The 23952-nt window shown below is 41.3% G+C and overlaps 1 protein-coding gene across 1 annotated transcript in view; it reads left to right on the forward strand.

Moving 5' to 3' along the window:
• LOC311050101 (F-box only protein 40) overlaps window positions 1–23952 on the forward strand; it is a gene marked incomplete at both ends in the record, with an annotated part of 94595 nt that overhangs the window by 62624 nt on the left and 8019 nt on the right. The window lies entirely within an intron of this gene.

Genomic DNA, 23952 nt, shown 5'->3' on the forward strand with positions numbered 1-23952 from the left:
GAATGTGAAAACAAGAGCAACGCTGGAATCGACAGGCTGGTTTTCCTTATTGAGTGTAGTGTCAGCAGATGAGAGTAGCTCCAATCGGAACCTCACCCTCCGCTGTATACATAGCGGAGGGAGAGGTACTATATGGGGCTACAGATGAGAGCAGAGAGCCGGGACAGTGGCCGTGTCTCTGCCTCTGGTGCAGCAGACGGAGGCTGTTCTGGAGACGCATCAGACGCGCCTGATTAAAGTACTTCATTAGTATTCGCGTCGTTGTTAATGTGTGAATTCCGTCGCAGCCATTACTTATCACCTCAAGAACAATAGCTTCACACTTGATAAGCCATCAACTCAGAGTTAGCCCACATTCTTGCTGCCCCCCCCCTGCCTTGGGCAGTTAGCGTATCACAGCGTATCACAGCGTATCAGATGCGCTGTTTTGAACAGTTTTTGAAGGTATACGATGGCGACGAAAAATAATCTCAAGGTGTACGCCGTACACAGCATCTGACGGTAGAACACACCACTGGTAATACCTGACTTTTACTTGTAACAGAGCATTTCTACCTTGTGGTATTGATACTTTTACTTACGTAGGTAAAAATAGATCACAGCTGATGTACCTGGCCTCCTCTCCGCAGACACGCCGCGGAGTGCTGCCCGCATCGCTGAGTGAGTCATTGTCTGTCAGATGCTCTCCATTAAGGCACGGCATGACACCAGGGCGGTGGGGTGAGTGGGGGGTTACTCCTGGCCGTGTCCACCCCCAGACAACCATCTGTTCCAAAAAATGTTCCTCTGGGAGTCGAGATGGTATCGGTCCATCAAGGCTATGATTATCCGTCACCCGTAACAGCATCCACCGAGACCCCAGTGCTGCACTCATTTAACCACTTAAACCCTCTAGTCTTGGAGAAATAGACCTGAGTTCACGACTGTACTTGGATGGATCGCTTTCCCCTCGTTTGTTTTAAGCAGTTTTTGGGGTTATGTCGTTGTCTAGTGTTTGAGTGTAATTTCCATAACCTCAAACATAACCTCAAAGTTTAATGTTTTTCTTTAAAGAAAGACTATGAAAAGAATAAAACAAAAATAAACTTTTTGTTTTCAACAAGAGGCCTGTGAATACATGCATATTAACAGTGGCGTGCACAGACATTTTGAGGGGCAGGTGCTCAAGTAAACTGCTCAAAAAAATAAAGGGAACACTTTTATCCCTTAATTCTTTTGAGTTTTTTCATGAACTGTGTACATACTGCTAACGAAAAAACTCAAAAGAATTAAGGGATCAAAGTGTTCCCGTAATTTTTTTGAGCAGTAAATTATATATATATTTTTTGTACTTGATCTGCTCTTTTTTCCCCTCTACACCTATACCTCTTTGCCAAAAATAGCCGGTCTACAAGCCCACAACGCCACGCAGCGCGAGGCGTTGTGGGCTTGTAGATCGGCTATTTTTGGCTAAAGTTCTCCTCAGAAAAGGGATGCTAGGTTTCGAGTGGTTATGGTAAAAAGAAAAATCATATCACATAAAGATTTGGCGGACCCCCTGTAGTAACTCTGAGGACCCCCTAGGGGTCCCGGACGCCCTGTTGAAGACCCCTGCTGCAAACTTTCAAAAGGGCACTTCTGGTCAACAGGGCAAAGGGCAGGCGCTCTAGCACCACCTAGAGTCTATCTGTGCACGTCCCTGGTCTAGTGTTTGAGTGTAATTTCCATAACCTCAAAGTTTAATGTTTAACTTTAAAGAAAGACTATGAAAAGAATAAAACAAAAATAAACTGTTTGTTTTCAACAAGAGGCCTGTGAATACATGCATATTAAAATAACAGCTGCCCCATGGCAAACATTGCGATTGAACATCTTATTTCTAAAAAAAAAAAAATATGTTGAGCCATGTGTGATTTTGGATTAGAGAACTGTTGCAGACTATCAGTCTGCATCAGGGCTTTGACGTCTCAATCAGCGAGAAATAAATGATTGTTCTGGGAAACATGAAAGCAGATGCTCTGTGCACATCAGGAAATCCCTTCCTAAACAGCCGTCACTCATGACCACGTTGCAGCTACTTGAAGACGCTGGTGATAAATGTAGCCTGAAATTTGCTGCGTCATTTCTTGGGAAGTTAGCAACCGTGAATCCAGACATAAGCCAGACATATAATCAGTGGTGTAAAGTAACTAGGTACATTTATTCAAGTACAATTATTTGAAAACTTTAGTTACTTTACTTTGCAGATACATAAATACTGTATATTACATTATAAAACAAACATTAACCACTTTAGCCCTATTTGAAAGGCTATTTTGAGTGAGCTTGTAGATCTGCTATTTTCAAACATTAGTACTTTTACTTTTGGTACTTTATGTACATGTTGATAGCAATATTTTTGTACTTGGAATTCTGGGGTACTTCCACATTGCAGTATTGATACTTTTACTTAAGTAAAACATTTGAGTTTTACTTTTTCCACCACTGATATATGTAATAGATTTTAGGGGGCGGCAGAGGTAGAGCGGCAGCTTAGGAATCGGAGGGTTCCCGGTTCAATCCCTGGCTCCCCCTGGGTTAGTGTTAAAGTGTGCTCGAGCAAGACACTGAACCCCTAAGGCAAAGAGGCTAAGAGATGACTTTAATTGACTTTTTTTGTCGTACTTCAAAACATCATTTTTTCCATCAAATTTAGAGGCCCTCAGTTGTGGAGCTCTCTAGATGCATCACTTAAGTCATCACTATCCTTACCAATATCTAAGAGACATCTAAAACAATATCTAATTTCTTCCTCAAAATAGTCCATAGATTTAGTTCTGATGTGTAATCTTTACAAATTTGTTTTTTTTTGTCTTTTTCTTCTTTAGTGCAGTTTGTGTTTTTATTTATTTATCGCACTGCTGCTTTCCTTGTAAACTTGTATTATTTTCTTTTGCTCTTATTGAACTTTTAATCTGTTATATAATGACCTCCTCCATTAAGGAATGGATTCCAAATAAGCCTGCCGGCTTCTTCCTTTCCTCGCACAGCAACGTGTTTTCTTTGATACGTATCGTTTCGATTTTTTTTATGACAATGTGCTAAATAAATAAACTAAACTAAACTGCTACTCATGAGCAAGTTGGTGCCTTCTGCCTTGTATAGTTTCCTCCACCATCATCAATCCATTTTCGAGGGAATATTTATTGTATTATTACATTTTCACAGTTAAATTAACTATTATGTATTCATCTTTAGTAATAGTAGTAATGTGTTAGGCTACTGCAGTAATGACGGTACTTGTCACAGTCAACTGAGAACAGGGCTGAGCAGGGGACAAAAACTTGGCCCTTGACTGTTTGGCCCACATTGGCCCATCACAACCTACTATAAATATATAGAGCCTACCATACCGCCCCGCCCCATAGAGGTACAAACACACAAAGCCCTTAATACCACCACTTTATAGACAGATATCCCTTAATGTTCTGGGGCCTTGAGTGAAATAAATGACACAACCCATAAACAACTAGCCTGGCTCCAGCCCCTGAATTGCTAGCCACCCTCATTAAAGAAACATTCTGGCCATTCAGGGAGCCCTATGGAGAGTAATTCACATAATTGAATGATGGAGTGAAACGAAATGAAAATTCAGGCTGAGTGTCAGGCTAATACACAACTACACAACCTGTAAATTATTATAGTTATAGCCTGCTGTACTGACTAACAATGGGAGTGTGTGTGTGTTGCTCTTACAAGGAGGATGCATTTTCTTATATATCCCTTCAATTCTCTGCCTCCCCTTTGTGCATTTTTCTCACCTTTCCCATTTTTGCACATTAGCCCTTTTGTTAGCTTTTTCTCTCTTTCACGCTGGCTGACTCACTCTCTCTCAACAATGTGTTGGCGGCTCCTGAGCCATACTAGCATGTGATAGGACCACTGGGGCAGGTATTCACATAGACATAAATAGGTAGACGCCTCCTTGGCTACTGGGCCACACGTCAACACCACCCCCATATTATGCAGGGCAGCTTACCATAACTCCACTGCAAGAAATATGCCCGAGTTGTATATAAGTGCAGGACTGCGAGTTTTTTACACTTTTTGTCTCCGCCAGGCCGAAAGGCATGGCGAGAGAGTATGTTTTACCCCCTGTCCGTCCGTCCGTGTGTCCGTCCGTCCGTCCTGTCCATGTGTTACCAGCTAATCTCCGGCACTGTTGGCCCGGTCGCTCCGAATCTTTCACATGGGCCTGTTATAGCGCCACCAGGAGGCTGATTTGTGCAAAACCCATTTTTTAATATTACTCCTACAGATTTTATCCAAACGTCATGCAAATTGGTACACAGTATCTCTACAGTCATGTGATCAACACGGATCTGTCCGATTTCCCATATTCCATCCTCATTGCCTAAGGTTGGCTTCCAAAGTTTGCAAGATTGGTCCGTTTTGAACAAAAAGCCTCAAAGTATGCACGCAGCTTGCATTCCCGCACACGCACATTCCCACTAGGCCGAGGAAGAAATGCCACCCTTTTCACATTGGCCTGTTATAGCGCCACCAGCAGGTCTAATTTAGCAAAACACATTTTTGGAACAAAATGCCTCAAATCATGAATGCAGTGTCTGATTTCCGTGAAAGGCCTAAGAATAAATGGCACGGTTGGCACCCTTTTCACATTGGCCCTTTATAGCGCCACCAGGAGGCCAGAATAATGTACCTGACCTGGCGGAGACCTGTGCTCCGAGGAGCACTTTTTCTATTTTTTACTAAACTAAAGAGGTGCAGAGATACCTCAGTCCACGGCCCTGGGGGAAACGGCAAAGTTTGAGCGGGGGCAGCTGTAAACCGTAGTTTCTAGTAGAATTCTCCCCCTGCTCCAGATTGCCAATCCACCCATGCCTGAGAAATTGTTTCAGTAAAATTCACATCTGGAGGACGCGTGACATTAACTAGGCTATATGAACATCATGACTTTGTGGTGACAGGAAAGTGTTGGACCATATGGGTGTTCCGTGATTAAACGGAGTCCCTCCCGGGATCATTTTTCTACTTGCTGGAATAGACAGTGTGTAACTGCATGACATCACTGCATGACACACAGCACACATCAGGGTTTGAAGTACACAACAAACACTGGATCATTTTTTCATCTGCAGATGTTCTAATGCTTTCGATTTAGGACTGGTCGGATCGAATCGCAATTAATCGCAGAATAGCAAGAAAACAGCAGTGGTGTAAAGCTTGTAGATCGGCTATTTTCAAATAGCCTACATTATGTATAAAATAGGGCTAAAGTGGTTAATGTATGTTTCATAATGTAATAATGTATAGCTGCAAAGTAACTAGTAACTAAAGTTTTCAAAGAATTGTAGTGGAGTATGAAGTACAATATTTGCCTCTGAGATGTAGTGGAATAGAAGTAAAAGTATAGACAATTAGAAATACCTCAAAACTGTACATAATAACAGTACTTGAGTAAATGTACTTAGTTAGTTTACACCACTGCATATCGCCCATGCAGCCCTAGTTGAGAGATTGGCTGCATGCAGAGACATGCACACTTGGCAACAGATCATGGAGCTGGGAGCGTGTAATTAGTTGCCGTGTACACACACGAGGGTCTAGACGTGTGTCCTTCTGGGAGTCCTCTAAAGCCCACTAGACACTCAAGAGCACGACGAGACCATATGCTGCCCACAGCATGTATAATGACCCCCATCCCAGCCATCAATAACCCTAATGGTCACATAGACATTCATGCTACACTTGCTGGGATGACGAATGAGCCGTTTGAAGGAAAGGGCAACCTTTTTACGCACTTCCTTTAACTCCGATGCTAATCTTTACGGACTTCTAAATATTCAACACACCCCCCTCCCCCTCCCCTGCCCAGTTCTTTATTCGTTTGAATATGTGAGATTTGCCTAATGTCATTGCCGATGTCTAATACATCACGCTGCAAGGTCATTTGTGGCTAATTATGATACTGTCTGTCATAATATCAGAGATGTATTCTCGAGATTGCTGCCTGTGATATGGACACTATATGGATACAGTGCATGAACATTAATGCACTTGTGAAACTCACTTTTAATAAGGTGCTGCCGATTTCTGAGAAGAAACTGCCTATTTCATGGAACACTCTACAACTCACGCTAAAAATGAATGCCCCAATATCCTATGGACAATTTAATCACCTGCTCTTAAATCTCCCTACCTCAGCATGTAATTGTTTTTAACTTACAAATGTTCTGTTCGGTTTTATTTTTGTTGTTTCTGTGTTTTATATCTGTATGTGCCTTAGTTTTTTTGTGTGTATGTAATCTCGAAAGCATTGCAAATGAGGGTAAACCTCAATGTTCGTTCAATCAATTAATTCAATTTAATCGCAATCACAAAAAGCATCAAATAATGGTACAGTATTTTTTTATATTTTAGTTTATCTTCTTGTAGGTGAAAAAGAAACAACTATACACACTTTTACATTACACGCCATATGCCATGATTTTTACATTATAGGAGTGAGGTTGTTTCACTCCTATTCTTATAGGAAGTAAAACCCTCAGTGTCAATTTATCAATTTGTAACTCTGAAAGTATATAAAAGTGTAACCAAATGGACCACATTTTGCACACTGTCTGAGTTAAGTGAACAGTGGATTATGCCGTGTGTGATGTATTAGGACAGTGGTAAAAGGTCCTTCCACCAGGGGACAGAGGGGACAGGCCAGCGTCTGCCCTGCGGCCATGTCCTTGAACAATCACTGCGTGCAGCTCTGAGCGCCACCATTCTGCCTGTAACCCGTGGTGCTCAAATCTGCTTTACACTAGCCTCGTTCCCAGCCTTTACTCTTCTGCGAAGAGAAAAGCCTGGTCACGACTTAATGCAGAGAGTGTCTAACGCGAAACTTCTGTCGTACGTATTTCTCCCGGAAACGATCTCTTTCGACCAATCACAACACTCAGATTTGTAAAGCAACGTCATTTCCTTGGGCGGTACTTCTGCCAAATTGCGGTACTTCCGTTTAGACACTCAACCAGCTAGGTCTTGCCCAGTGTTTACACTCAAACTCCAATCATGTGGATCTTGGGATACACATGGGAACGGCATGGCTCCTCAGAGTTACAAATCTATAAAGGTCCGTTGGATTCCTACGTTCCCACTTGCGAGCTGTCAGATGGATTCCAACACTTCCAGGAACCTCCCTGAGCCTGAACAAGCAGCCAACATCACAATAGCCTCGATCTCTAGGCTTTTATTTTTTAGTTTTGCTAAAAAATAAAAGCCTAGACCAGCAAGTCGGTGTTCCGGGCATAGGAAGTGTTCATTTCCCCAACCAACCAGAGTGCAGTGGGCGTCGCTCCAAATGTTGTGTTGACGGGGCGGGGGCTGACGGACAGATTGGTGAACCAATGGGATCACACGCATTCTCTCTCCGGAGATGTTAAACCCACCCCTCTATGCCAGATATGAGCCACGCTAGGGCAGTCTAACATCACAATGATAGAAGTTCAGTCAGGAACACTCATGTCATAAGCAGATTTTACCATTTATTGCCATGCCATGATTTGTACATTATAGGAGTGAAGTTATTTCCCTATAAGTAAAATCCTCAGTGTTCATTTATCAATTTGTGTATACAAAGTAAGTGTATACAAATGTAACCAAATGGACCACATTTTGCACACTCTCTGAGTTAAGTGAACACTGAGGATTATGCCGTGTGTGATGTAAAAGGTCTTTTCCCCTGTCAGGTGATAAGGTCAGTTGGCTCTCATGCATTGAAGGAGGCATGAGCTCTGGCCTCCCTAGGCTGGCAGAGGGAAGGTAGTCTTCAACACCTAACTGATCAGGTATCCCAGTTCCTCTGAAAACAATGACATCACTTCCTATCCTTGAAAGGACAAAACCAGTTTTGACATGTTTGAGGATAAAGACATTCAGTGTTATATAGAGTCATACAATGAAGCACACCACCATTGCTAACTATCCTGCCAGTGAGTACTGCATGCTGCATACACAAGTAGGGAGTATCAATCTTTGTCATAGACTAGCATGTATAGGCCAGTTTATCCCTAGCATGTTGTGAGGTTTGTGCTATCTTGGGATTGATGTAAATGCAATGTCACCGGCCTTATCGGTCACGACAGATGTATCCATGTTGTCATTGAAACCCATTTTTGAGTTACGCACACCGCAGAATTGATTTCATTTTATTCAGCATGACATTAATTCATCAATTTAATATCCAAAACATATAACTTCAGTAGCTAAGGAAAAACATAATCTCCCTTTCTTTAAGAAACTGCTAAGTCGGCTATGTTTTCCATCCACTATACTGCCAAAGAGGAATCAAGTTTGGTAATGTTGATTGTACGTTTGGGAGGGCCCGAACTATTCATAAAGCCTCTGGAACAGCTTTTAATACCAGGGAGATGTCAATACCAGCGTCTGCAGCTTTGATATTAAATCTCCACTGTTGGGACTTACAGACTAATGTCTTGTTGAGCTTGAGTGATTTGTGAACCAGAGACAGTTTAACCCTGTTTGGCACTCGGCCTAAACGACTGAGCACAATTAGCATGAACTTGAACGTGTGTGTGTGTGCGTGCGTGTGCGTGTGGTGTGTATGTGCGTATGTGTGAGTTTGTAGGTGTGCGGGCATATTTGTGTGTGTGTGCATGTATGAGTTTTTTTGCATGAGTGCGTGTGTGCGTGCATGTGACTCCATCCAGGCTGAAAGCCAGTAGCAGCAGCAGGGGTCTGGTGAGGATGTTGGATGGAGTCAAACGTGAAGATACCTGATCAAGGTGATGGATGTGTGTGAGCCTCCTGAGCGCACGGCCGCGCGCACACCTGCTGCTGCCCGTGTCCCACTTATTGAATCCATGAATCAATTTAATGAGAGCAGGACGGGTTCGGGTCTCCGGTAAACACCCCCCGCCAAGCCCTCAGATGCACTGGATAGTCAGGAATCGTGTGCATTGAATTACATCCCAATCAAAGATAAAATAAAATACATTTGTTGATACATTTTGGATGTACGTGTTTATTTTGTTATTTTTATGTGATATGTTGCAATAATACTTGAACTGGGACCCCCCCCCCCCACCACCCTGACAAGCTTGTAGGAGTTGAGGCATTACATTTTGTCGAGGCATGTACCTGTAGATGGACTATTTTCAAAATGTTTGCCTCTTTCTTAGGTAAATTTGACAATTTTGCGGTATTAACCCATTTAGACCTGGAACGCATCTGTGTCACTTTAGATTTCTTTGGCTATTCAAAAATAGCAGATCTACAAGCTCATAGCGCGGCACCGAGTGCCGCGCTATGAACTTGTAGATCTGCTATTTTTGAAAAATCGTGAAAAAATATTTTTTATATATTTTTCAAAAAACTGTTAGGATTTAGATTTTTTTTAAAGAATCGCCTCAGGTCTTAATGGGGTAAAAAGGTTTTAAAAGTCCTTAAATTGTCACTAGAAATGTGCAGATACCCCGTATACACTTATACTGTATGCTGGTTTGTTCACTGTTGAGTGAGAAAACAATGTGGCACAGTACAACAAATCATCCGGTGACCCTCCCAAAATACTTTGGGTACCCCCCCTGGGTCCCGACCCACAGGTTGAGAATCACTGTGCTAACAAGCTAACACATAAATCCAAGCCCTCAATCCTAATGGCTCATTCTAGTCTTTTTAAGCAGATCACCCTTACACGCTGAGCAGCCAGTATGTTAATTGTATGGATTTCTGTGGATTGTATGATGTTATATCTGTGTATTTAAAGCTATGGACTTGAAGGGTTCAATGTTATGTCCATGTATTAACTCTGTGTCTTAGGATCTGCTTCAGCAGGGGTCGTGATCTCAGATTATATGTCTTGTGCAGATTAATCTGTCACACCACCAAATGTAAGGCAATATAATTGCAATTAAAGTGTGTTTAGTTGCTATTTATTTGCATTATTACGCCATGTTGATAATTATGTGATGTTTTAGCTCTTTCCATAAACAATGCAGCAGCTCTAAACTCACTGCAAAAACTGGCTTACAGTTGACCTATCAATGATTTGACACAAAATAGTGTTTATTTTAAAAGATGAGTTACCCTGTTTTTTTTCATTATGTCTGTGTGTTCCTGTATACACGCATGCATGCGCGCGCGTGCGTGTGTGTGTGCGTGTGTGTGCGCGCGAGAGTGCATGTGTGTGTGTGTGTGTGTGTGTGTGTGTGTGTGTGTGTGTGTGTGTGTGTGTGTGTGTGTGTGTGTGTGTGTGTGTGTGTGTGTGTGTGTGTGTGTGTGTGTGTGCGGGCATGCCTGCATGTGGGCGCGTGTGTGTGTGTGAGCGTGTGTGCATCTGTCAGAGAGAGGTGAGAAAGGGGATCAGACATCTTGCATTGGTAATCAATATCTCTGCAGTGACCTGAGTGTTGGCTCTCTGATTCATCCCATTTGGAGGCTACAGAGTCGCCCATCTGGCAGAGACAAGCCTGTGATTTCCCTGTGGATTCAGCCAAGGCCAATCCACAGGGTTTTACTAGAGGACTTATGGTACACATCTACATAGTCCCTCTCACTTCAACTGCACTTCAAAACCATTCTACAGCTGTGGTTTTCATACTTTTTCATGTCAAGGACCCCCAAATTGCTATCCACTTGGCTGCAGACCCGTATCTGCAAATATTTTGAACCAGTTGTTGAAATGTTTAAAAATATTGACAACCATTTATTTATTATAATTATTTGAAAATAGCAGATACAAGCTCATAATCATCATGATGCGTTGTGAGCTTGTAGATCATAACCCCAACCATAACAGCAACACCAACCCTAGCCATAACCTTAAACTGAGGGAACATATAGGGCTGGTGCTGTTTTGTGCCCAACCATTTAAGGTGCCTAAATAAGCTTGGAAAGCTGTCGTGCAAACGTTTCTGTTACTCAGTCATGAACAAACACAGTTGTTTCCCATCTTGAAGTACAAAGGAAGCCATGTCAACGCAGGACGACAGAAACGGTAAACGGCTGCTGACATGAATTTGTTTGAAATATTGACAAATAAATGAACACGCTTGGCTCTTTAAAACACGACAGAAGTGCCTTTTCTAAAGGATTTCTAAAGGATAAAAGAGAATTAGAGTCATCCGGTGACTCTCCACACGTTGTGATTTTAAACTCGGTTTCCCCTCCGTCGGACTCAACCACGAGTGCGCCACCCCCCCCCACCAATGAGGTCATCCGCAGCGCTGACTGGAAACGTCAGGAAGCAACGAATGGTTGCCATTTAGATGTCTGCGGCGTACCGGTGGCCCAGTACTCGATGCATTTTTCTTCATTCACCGGGGACCCGGCGGGGCTAATGGACCGTAAGACGGGCAGCGCCCCTGGAATTGCGGTGGGAAGACACGCCCTCCGTTTCGGAGAGAAGCTGCATGCATAATCGTCGCTGTCGGGTGGAAACCTCATATGTCCATAACTGTTATTTTTCATGATTTCATTTGAAAAGTAGCAAAAATAGCAGATCTACAAGCTCAAAAGGTGTTTTGAGCTTGTACTGTAGATCTTGTAGCTTGGCTACTTTTGCTACTTTTATGTAGGGCATTCATTTACAAAACAATAAAGAAGACATAACAAGTTAAAATATTGAGATACGAGGTTTCTGCCCGACAACAACAATATCATATATTAGTTGCATATATTATTCACTGGTGATAGATTGTACATTTACTTACAGTACTTGTTTTGCCGTACATTTATACACGTTAACTCTAACCCAGTGCAGACAGCTAGTGTCAGACTCTAAATTGTATTATTTAGTACGTTGAAATTGTGTCAATTCATATATTATTGAGTTTGTTTTTTGGAATCTCTCAGTTTACACATATTTGCACTCAAAGGACCACAATGGAAATAAGCTCTCAAGCTTTTTTGTGTTTTTATCCTTTTGACAGTTAATATCTGTCACATATTACCTTGTACTATATTACATTATATTTGTTCATTCTGTCAATAAAAATGTCAATCAATCAATCAATCAATCAATCAATGTCTACTGTTACCTTTTCCTATCCAGTGTTTCATGCTGCATTTCCCTACATATCAATCAAGGTTTATCCTATCTTATCTTATCTTATCTTATTTATATTATGTTATCCTAGCCGGAAATGCATGCAGTAGCAAACATGTCCTGTACAGCAGAATAGTCATACATCTTTTTATCTCTGGGTCTCGGGACAGCATATGCTCACTCTATGATGTTGTAAATTGACAGACAAGGAATGACATTTCCGTGCCGTGCCGTCTGTAGGGAACATTTGAACACATTTGCCCAAGGCTTTCAGGTTGCTGCCCATGTGGCCCTCCGAATGTAAAATGGACATGCAGGTTCATGTGACACATACTGTACAGTACAGTGTGTGCAGTGGCTACATTATGTCTGTTTGCTCATGGCATCGGCAACATCCATCTTGCATTTTGTCCACTCGATGGTTTCCGATTCAGCCCAACTCAATTGTCCACGAAGGAATCATTAGTCTTGTATATGTGATTGGATAGTCAGTATCATTAGTTGCCCATTAAGGGCATTAGACCATGTCCATTTCAATTTGATCTGGACTCAATGTTAGTTTCCTGCTGCCATGTACACAGTAGAGTACAGAACCACGCGAGAGATCGGATATCAGACCATATTTTGGTCGCTTGCTGTTTAGTTATCAGGCCAAATGGATGATACAGTATTAATCATGTAATCATTGATCCTTCCAATATGATTAAACCTCCATACACATACAGAATATTGTACTCTCTCTCACTCACACACCCACACACGCACACGCACGCACGTCTCTGAGATGCGTAACTAAACTTGTTAGGAAAGTAGTACAAGGTTAGCCATAGGAGTGATATCCCAGGGTTCTCTTATCTGTGTCTGGTTCTTATCTCCCAGGCCCACCACAACAAGCAGACAGCACACACAGACACTATTTTACCTCCAACCCCCGGAGAAGGAATCATCTTTATCAAACGTGCGGCTGCATGGCATTCTGCTGCTATTTCAGATAAAAGCATATTGTAACATGCACATTAGAACAGGGGGGAAAGCCAAAGAAATTGAGATGGAATAAAGTTTGGCGACGAAGAATAATTTACTTACAAATAACCCTATATGCGGAGTAATGTCTAACACACACACAGGTTCTGGACTTTTTCTTTTTCATGTATTGCCTAATTAACACGGGGACACGATGACAGCATGTTTGGACGGCCAGCATTGATGAGATCCTCCCACAAGGAAATCCAATCTTATGGCACACAGGCCACCACATCACCATAGAGCCTGTTAGACCACACAACAACAAAAAAGTGTCATCTCACCCAACAAGATGACAGGTAATCTACCAATTTCGAGCATGAAATAAAATATAGACTAGAAAAGTCAGCCAAGGCCGGTTTGGCTTTAACGCAAACTTTGAAAGTCAATCATAGCCAATCGGAATGGAATATGAAAAACGATTCTGACATCACATGACTCCAGAGCTTATGTGTATACCCGTCTCTGTGAGTTGTGGAGAAAATCTGTAGGTGTAGAAGCAAAAAAGTTTTACACTGATCGGCCCAGCAGTGCCGGAGATTAGCTGTTCACAGACACACAAACGGACAGACAAACAGACCGACAAAATGATGGACGGGGATGAAAAGATCATCTCCAGCCTTCAGCCATCCGGCCTGGTGGAAATAAAATTATTAAAGGCAATCACATTTGTTTTGTTATAGTCATTAGGTGGGTCTATTCAACCACTGTTGCTTAAAGGGACAGTTCACCAAATTAATTAAAAATCGATTAGTCACCCCATGGAGACTTGAATTCATGGATATATTTTTGTCCTAAGCCAATAATTTGATGCCCAGCGGACCAGTAGGCAGCGGTTCCGGTAGGAGACACAAAGGAGACTCTTTGTGTCTCCTACCGGAACCGCTGCCGGTCATCAAACTATTGGCTTAGAAATGTGACAAAAACAAAAAAGATCCATGAATTCAAGTCTCCATGGGGTGACTACTGTAATTGATAGAACAAAAAGTCATTTTGGGGGTGAACTATCCCTTTAAGGCGTCTCCCTATGAGCTAATCTTTATCTCAGTGATTTTCAAAGTGCGCCAGCGGGGCCAGTTGGAAAGGACGGGGAAATTAAAATCTTCATCATCATCATCATCATCATCATCATCATCATCATCATGTCATTATTTATTTAAGGTTAGGGTTAGAAAATAGAGAAAAAAAGGTGACAAAAGTATATCTGCAAGCTCAGACACATGCACAGGCACCTCATCCCGGGTGACTCGCGGTCAGACTAGTTGTAACTCACCCCTCATCATGTAGAAGTTTGACAGGGACTCGTATGTCATCTTTATTTTGTGGCACATAAAGTGCATTTCCACCTCCTGAGAGCATTTTGCACCCGGCTGTACTGAAGAGAAGATGAGTTCTGCATTGCGCCTATCAGGGGTTTCCCTACAGGGAGCCAGAGCACTCATAAAGGTTTTAAATGGCACTTTTTTATTTAGAGCTCACAGCAAACCGTTTTACTACTTTCCACCGTGTTCCGTAATGTATGGTGGCTTACTTTTTTTACTTGAAGAGACCAGAGCTACTGATGCCAGTGGTGGTATATGCTCAAGTAAAATAAGCATTTAAAAGAACAAATTACAAACTACATTTTCTTTTTTCTTGTATCAATTAGGGGTGTGCCGATGTATCATCCCGCGATATATTGTGATACTTTTTTTTTTTTTTTTTTTTTTTTGCAATAATAACGGAAAAACATTTTCCCGCCCATATATTTTCATAAGCTTTTTTTCCCCCCATATATTTATATAATATAAAAGTGCCATATACCGTATCGTATCGATATCGTGAGCCCAATATCGTGTATCGTATCGTATGGTGAAATTAGTGTATCGGTACACCCCTATTGTATCAATATCGCTGTATTGAAATTTAGACCCCCCCCCCCACCTCACCCCCTGTATCGGAGTGAAAGGAAGAAAAGAAAATGTACATAAAGGACGACTACACCCATTTTCAACCTATCTACACATAATTGGTCCGCACTAATGCTCATGATAAAATAGTACCATATTAAAATGACCATTAGTGAGGACCAATTATATGAAGATATAGGTTGAAAATGGGTGCAGTCGTCCTTTAAGTACTTGTACTCGAGTAAATGTACTTAGTTTCTGTCCACCACTGATGGTGACAACATTTGTCGTGCTGAGCGTTCCTCTATTCATGCAGTTATTCCCCCCTGCCATTATGGAAACAAGTTCAGTCGAAAGCCTCATTACAATGTGTGCGATTTGCGTCCTGCTCTGTTGTGGGTATTCCATTAAACGCAGCAAAATGAGACAAAGCGCTCTGCCCTGAAGCCAACCTTATGACGAAGCCATTACAAGGTGGTTTTAATTACGCTTTGTAATTAAATGCAGAAATGCTGGTGGTGTTCGAAGAGGCTGGAAGCTAAACTGGTGTGACCATAAACATCATCATCGTGCTCGTGAACAACATGGCTTTGCCGTTCTCCGCAAATCTGGTCGAATGAGAGTTTAGAAGCGCTGATGTGCGGGAAGAACGAGAGAGACGTTTTGTTTGACACGCTCTAAATTGAAAGTAGGCGTTTATAATCAGGCGATGATAATCTCTCCTATTGTCCCAGACTGTTGCAGTAGCAGTGGTGGAAAGTACATTTACTTAAATACTGTATACTTAAGTACAATTTTGAGGTATTTGTACTTTACTTGAGTATTTCCAATTTCCAATACTTTTACTTCTACTCCACTACATCTCGGTTCCAAATATTGTAAACTTCAGTTACTAGTCACTTTGTAGATTTGGAAAACATACATTAACCACTTCAGCCCTATATACATTTCAACCATTTGAAAATAGCCGATCTACAAGCTCACAATGCGTCGCGATGCGACGCATTGTGAGCTTGTAGATCGGCTATTTTCAAAAGATTTTTATACATTTGAAAACTTGAAATAGGACATTTTGCCTAATGAGTACTTTTACTTTTGGAACTTTAAGTATATTTTGCTGCCAAATACTTTTGTACTTTCACTCAAATACATTTTGAATTCCGGACTTGTACCTGTAACAGAGTATTTATTGCAGTATTGATAATTTTACTTTAAAACATGCGAGTACTTTTTCCACCACTGTACAGTAGCTTTCTCTCTTTCTCTCTCCGGCCCCCCGACCCCCCAAACGTGGTCGAGGCAGATGGCCTCCCACCGTAGCTAGCTGGGTCTGCCTGGCGTTTCTTCCATCTAAGGGGGAGTTTTTTGTTGCCACTGTCACAAAAAAATGGTTAATGTTTGCACAGGGTGGGACAATGTCGGATCTCTGCTCTATGTGTAAATGTCTTCAGACAACTTGTTGTGATTTGGAACTATAATAAAATTACAAATTGAGCTGTGTACTCTCCTACTCTTCTGCTGTCTCCTCATGTTCTTTTGAATCTCTCTCTATCTCCTGTCATGCTTATTTTTCAGGGGGTTCCTAATTAGTGAAAGATGGACCCCTGGAGCAGGATGAGGCTATGGACCCCCGTGCTCCATTCCGTCTGTCTGTTGGCAAAACATCTCCAAAGCAGATTTTCATGAAACTTAGTGGGAATGAGCAGTTAAAGCTATTCCCCCAATAAAGCAGGGCGGAATTTTGACGTTTTCAATACACGATAGTGCACTTGGTGATACAAGCGCGAAATTTGGCACAGATGTCCTTCATATGACCCTAATTGATAATCAACCTCTGGCCACGCAAAAATCCTAAGATTTCAAGATGGCCACCACCAGTTTTCAAAATGGCTGCAACTGGGCCAACATTTTGGACTATATCACTTTGCTGGGGCTGTAAATCTTTGATTTTCCCCTTATTTTAACATAGGAGAATATGTTCTGAAGGTATTTCTACCAAGTAAGATAAAAAAATATATATTAGGTTCCAATATGGCGGCATATTTTCCAATATGGCTGCCGATAAATTGCATAAATGTACATTCACATGAGCTTGTAGCACATGTATTTTTATACACAGAATCAATTTATAGCACATTTTAAAGTGATTTGGTAGCTTTTTAATGACCTAGGGCAACAGACTTTTCAATATGTTCACCAATAAATACAAAAACGTAGATATATATAGGGATATTTTCTCAAACAGGTGCTGACCTTTTTCTCTTTCCATGGAAGGACAAAACTGTATGGCATCTGCTGAACGCATGAAAGAAGCAAAGACCTGATGACTTTGATCCAATAGCTGATGCATTTTCATGAAGGGGGATCCATCTGAGGTCCTTCGACAGCTTTTTCAAGCCAAGTCTTTGTGTCTGGGTAGCTCAGTCGGTAGAGCTTTCACCTTCGGATCACATGGTCATGGGTTCGATCAGGATCAGTGTATGAGTAGGTACAGTGAGTGTGGCGCTCCACCTCAGCAATACCAGGGGGTCTATAAGACCCCTGCGTTCTCAGCTGATACTGACAATAAGTCTCAGACTTACTTAATATGAACAAGTGCAACTGCTATGACAACAATGTCAGTATCTGAGCTGCAAATCATGATGTGTCAGATGCTATCCTCAGCAGCTCTGCCTCAGATACTGACATTGTTGACATAACAGTTTCACTTGTTCAAAGACTTGGCTTGAATTAGCTGTGGATTGCCTTTGGAAGGAGGGAAGGATCTCAGATGGATCCCGTTCATGAAATTGCATCAGCTATTGAATCAAAGTCATCAGGTCTTTGCTTCTTTCATGCATTCAGTTTCGTCCTTCCATGGAAAGGGAAAAAGGTCAGCATGGCAAACAACTTCTCCAAATTAGGTTCAACACCTGTTGCAATAAATGATAAACATATGCAAGTCATTGAGGAGTTCATAGTACTCATGTACGATAGAACTTCATAGAAGTAGTTCCTACAAGGAAGTGAATGCAAGTGAAGTGCATTCCAAACAGGACATATATGGGGCCAGTCACTCTTGTGCAGTCCTGTTTGCCAAATTATGCCAGAAGCTGACAAGATGTGGATGTAAAAAAGCATGTTCTGGACACTGAAAATGCTTTAAGTTTGGACTTATCTGCACACCCCTCTGTGGTTGCAGTTGCTAGTACACTGGCCTGTCACTTGCCCAGCCACCATTGTAAATGAGAATGTGTTTATAATGACTTAATAACAAAACAAAAAGTAAGCACTAAGCTTTACCAAGCTAATAAATCACTTTCAAATGTTCCATAAATGTATTCTGTGTATGATAATTAATACAAATACATGTACTCTAAGCTCATGTGGATAAACCATAAGCAGATGCACATTTCTGCAATTTATCGGCAGCCATATTGGACAATATGCCGCCATATTGGAACCTAATGTTATTTTTTATCTTACTTGGTAGGAATACCTCCAGAAAATATTCTCTTATATTAAAATAAGCCCCAGCAAAGCGATATAGTCCAACACATTGGCCCAGTTGCAGCCATTTTGAAAACTGGTGGTGGCCATCTTGAAATCTTAGGAATTCCGCGTGGCCAGAGGTTGATTATCAATTAGGGTCATATGAAGGTCATCTGTGCCAAATTTCGCGCTTGTATCACCCACCAAGTGCACTATGGTATCAAAATTCCGCCCTGCTAATAAGTGACGCTTGACTTTTGGGCTGAAATGATCAGTGGTCAAGCAAGGTCAAGGTCAAACAGATTAGCACAATTTGTTAAATAGAGCATCATGTTGTGAGCTTGTAGATCTGCTATTTCTGCTTGTAGATCTGCAATTTTCTACATTTGTAACACAGAAAATACATTGTACCCCAGATCATCTCTCAATGGGGTCCCTGGTAATAAATAAATGATCAAACAAACAAACAAACAAACAAACACCTTTCAAATGGGGGCACGGTTACAATCAAGGTCATGGTCAAATCTTGGTAATATCTGAACGGCATGTCTTGACAGCTACAGACAGTAGAGGCATAGTATGCACTCTGAGTCCAATATTTCTCTTTGTTCCTCCTTAAAGGGACAGTTCACCCCCAAAATTACTTTTTTTTCTATTGATTAGTCACTCCATGGAGACTGGAATTCATGGATTTTTGTTTTGTTTTAGTCACATTCCTAAACCAATAATTTGATGACCGGCAGCAGTTCCGGTAGGAGACACAAAGAGTCTCCTTTGTGTCTCCTACCGGAACCGCCGCCTACCGGTCCGCTGGTCATCAAATTATTGGCTTGGGAATGCGACAAAAACTAAAACTAAAATATCCATGAATTCCAGTCTCCATGGGGTGACTAATCAATAGGGAAAATAAGTTTTTTGGGGGTGAACTATTCCTTTAAATTCCTTTGTTCTGCAAGGGGGGAACCAGCCGTCCCTCCTTCCTCTGTGACTTTACTTTGTTTTGGTCTTATCTATAACACTGTTGTCAGTTTAGGGGGAAAGCTTCTGCCCAGGGACCTCTTCTGTTTGGTTGGATATGCTAACCTAAAGACAAGCTTCTTTTGTTTGTGTTTGGAAAGGTGTTTGGAAAATAAGCACACAGTTGTCTATTACAGACTTAGGTTGATGTATTTTATATGCAGCAGACTCTATAGAGGTTGGAACAGCGAGTGGCACTCGCCCAAGAAAAAAAACAATCAGTCTGGGGTCTTTTGTTGCAAAAGACACCAGACTGTTTGCCATACCTGCTTTTATGGGTTATAAATGTTATGAAGGCCAGGCTAGGTAGAGCCCAGAGCCGAGCTCATGCCTCCTTCAATGCATGAGAGCTAACAAGCCTTCTTATCGCCCGACAGGGGGGAGTTCCCCTGGTAGGACGTAGCGCGTGGATGGAACACGTTATTCCAACCGGTTCCTTTCCCCTCCATCAGGCGCCCCGGCTGACCAGACGGAGGCAGTATAGAGACCAGGATTACTGCATGTTTTTGTGAGGGTACCTACCCTAGGGGACACGGGGAGAACGTGCAAACTCCACACAGAAAGACGTGGAGGAGAGAACACGCCCACAGCACCCACAGCGTCCCCGGCGGGAATCGAACCCAGGACCATCTAGCTGTGACACTGTGGTATTTTGAATAGAAAAAATACTTCTGTGACGTGACGCGAAGTGGTTCTATGCACACCTCTTGTTTACCTTCGTCGATTGAATGTAAAGGTCATTGCAAGGGCATTGTGATTAAGATGATGATTATTACCTTTTCCACCTGTCTACAAATGCAGCCATTCTCTGGGTTATCATCCTTGTCAGACACACATGCGCGTGCGTGCGCGCACTCATACATATTCATGCATGTGTGCACACACAGCAATTCCACAGTCAGGAACTTAAACCCGGATCATCAAGTGAATGCAACAATCTGACAGACAACTAGAATAGACAGGATTAAGGTTTAAGCTTCAAGGTTTCTTTATTGATATGTTTTGTGCATGGATAAGTAGACAGGACTGCACTTATTTTTCTATGGTTCCTCAGACATTGTAGCAGTAATGTACTATAGCGTTTTCCAAGCTTATTTAACTTAAGTCTGTAGTCTGTAGCAGGACCATGCTCAGAACCATGCACACTTACAGACCCAAGAACTACTTCAAACATAAGGTGAGCAAGCATAGTTTTTCCAGGTACTGTATGACATGTAAATACATTTTCATATTCTCTTGATTCAAATTTGAACGTACAAGTCATCTAAAGCTTGTTTTCAGGCCTAACATTCTTTGGAATCTGGTAAGACCAGTAGGTTTTGTACACTGTGTGTGTGTGTGTGTGTGTGTGTGTGTGTGTGTGTGTGTGTGTGTGTGTGTGTGTGTGTGTGTGTGTGTGTGTGTGTGTGTGTGTGTGTGTGTGGGGGGGGGGGGGGGCAATATGGACTATACAACAATCAATCAGGATTCTTTAAATTACTTTATTCTGTCTTTACATGTCAAAGTTGACCAGTCGAGTTTAGAAATGTGAAAAATAGTGTTAAATGATTGACAGCTTGTGTGTTAATCATGAAAATCCTAGCCATCCTAGAATTGTTCAGTGCCACATAATTGCCAAGACATTTATAGTCACATTGTAATGTAATTATAATTTATCGCAGGCGTATGGTGGAGAGTAATTACAAGTGAGTGAGTCAACAGCAATACAGAGTAAACCCAATTGTATTTTTGTTTTGCTTTTTCAAAGTGTTTTAAAATGAGTGAACCTGTTGCCATTTAGAAAACCTTGTAGGAATGATGGAACCCAGACAAAGTGATCTGGTAGTCTCAGCTTGTGTTGTTGTTGTCCAGTAAAAAAGAAACATTTTGAACAGCAAGGCAGTATTGTTCTCTTGATGAAAATCATGGTCACTGATGAAACGCATATACTGATTATTACAGTGCCTAGAAGCCTGCAGTATAATCTGTTGTATCCACAAGCTTTGCTATTTTATAGCTCTGGTCATTTCTGCAAGAGACTTCACACCACCACCGTACGATGGAATACAACATTAAGCAATAGAAAGCCAAGCAGCTGCCTCAAGGCAAAGCCACTTGTAATTCTGTGCCAGGTGGAAGAAAATAATCCATTTTCATGGAGGCTACAGCTGATTTCAGCTGTGCAGAGATGCTTATTGCTCTTCCAATGCATTCTGAATACAACATAGACAACAGCGTGACCTGCTGGAGGAACAACCATGTATCTAATCAAACTGCTCAGAGTCTGCTGCTGACATCTAGTGGGAGTTTTGGATCAACACAAGAAAAAGTATTTCAAATGTGTAATGTAAACAATAAAACCACCAGAGTTCTCACCAGGAAGGGGGTCTGAGCTCCCATGGAAACAAACATGCATTGCCAACAGTCGCAAATCATGCAATATTTCAATCTAATGATGAGTATTTTAACAATTAAGAGAAAGGGGCTAAAACAAAGAAAGAAGCAAAATGCACCAGAACTAAATGCATCATATCATATGACAGTATGGATGACAGTATGGATGAACTTCATCACCAAGCCACCATCAGGGATATTATAGTTACACTAAAGAAATAAACGAAAGCTAGAAATGGAACATGGCTTTTTAGATAAAGCCGCACTGTGTAACTTTTGTTTTTAATGAATAAAATGTAATTTTGTCCAATCTGTACGATAGTATATTAGCTAATACAATATAACGTATATGTTACAAGCCCCAGGGGTGTGGCTTAGTAAACAGATTATATTTTTTAAAACTGATCTGAACAAACAGGGAAAACAGGAGACAGAGTCAGTTTTGGTGTTCAATCTCTCTTCCTTGTGCATCTGAATTTATTAACAATTATGCAGGTTAAATCACCATGCACTTTTCTTTCTTTGTTTTAAAGAGTTTCAATTACTGTATCAATATTCTCACATGTCCCCAAAATCAATAAACCCATCTTTTCTTCTTTCTTACACATTCATCAAAATACACAATATACAACTTTTGCATATTCACATTCCCATGTGTTTACTTGTTTTCACAGCTTCAATAAACTGGATTATTCTCTTTGGCTTTTACCAATAATATGTTTAGACTTAAATTATTTTTACATGTCACATTATAATGAACTTATTTATGCAAAACCATGAATTAATCGAAAATCACTTGCTTCATTTGACCAAAAATACTGCATTGGTATATCGCAATGGACAGACTACAAAGACACATTGCAAGGCGTTACTGGAGAGAATTAATGAACTATATCAAAACAACAATAAACATTTCTCAATGCAAAAAAATGCAATCACACATTAAACATTACAACAGGATCTTTTAACACTAAAGGGAGCAGCAAAAATACTGTTAGTGAAACACTACAGGACACATTTGTGAGCAGCAGTAATGGCTGCCATGAATCTGACTGCTTAGACCTAGATTCAACTACACACAACAAACTACTACAAAATCACGACATTTCTGGCATAAAACCAAGACAAACTTTGTTTTATATTACAAAGTGCTAATGTTCCATTTGCCTGAACAAACAGGGAAAAACAGGAGACAGAGTCAGTTTTGGTGTTCTCCCTTCTCTCTTCCTTGTGCATCTGAAGAAAGACAGTCACCTGACCACCTAAAGCTACCTGTCTCAAACGATTTTGCCACCTTGTGGCGGAAAGTGGGATAGGTCTGTTCCTAAAATATAAATTCCCTGCTCATTCCATTACACATTAAGGCTCTCAAAAATACAAAGAAAACATAATATTAAACAAAAATGTGACTATACATTTGTGTATGTCACATACACAATGGGGGTGGTTGTATTTGGTCTCCCTGCTCTTCTATTGAGACATTTAGATGGTGTCAAAGGTAGACTAGACATAGGAGCTAACACAAATTTTGACCTGATGGTCAAGATTCAATGTATCCCCTGGGCAAACAGGCAGGCTCTATTAGCTCAATGGTAAACATTTCAGCACTTGCGCAGGAAACCGGGTTAAAATCCAGGGTAGAAGAGGAAAGTTACATAGTGCTGCTTTGACTGAAATAGAAGTAAAGACAAGAAAACATCTACCAACTGTGTTGCGATGTGACACAATGTGAGCTTGTAGATCAGCTATTTTTGCATTTTTTCTGACCTTGTGGAATCTTAGGCTACCCTGATTAATCCTTATTACAATAAAAAGAAACAAAACACAAAGACAAAAGGAAATCAAATTATAAACTAGAATGTGTGTGTGTTGGCTGTGTGTGTGTGTGTGTGTGTGTGTGTGTGTGTGTGTGTGTGTGTGTGTGTGTGTGTGTGTGTGTGTGCGTGCGTGCGTGCGTGCGTGCGTGCGTGCGTGCGTGCGTGTGTGTGAGCTCCAGGTGTATTCAAATTGACCTTGTACAGACCGTATAAAGAGGCATACATAGTTAAGTGACCCAGATGTATGTACTGTACTGTTGGTCACATTCTACAAACAAACAAAAGGAAATACAATTCTAAACTACTACTGACTATAATAACATTG

The sequence above is a fragment of the Gymnoscopelus microlampas genome, assembly GCF_963454915.1.
Source record: "Gymnoscopelus microlampas genome assembly, chromosome: 8".
NCBI classification, from domain to species: domain Eukaryota; kingdom Metazoa; phylum Chordata; class Actinopteri; order Myctophiformes; family Myctophidae; genus Gymnoscopelus; species Gymnoscopelus microlampas.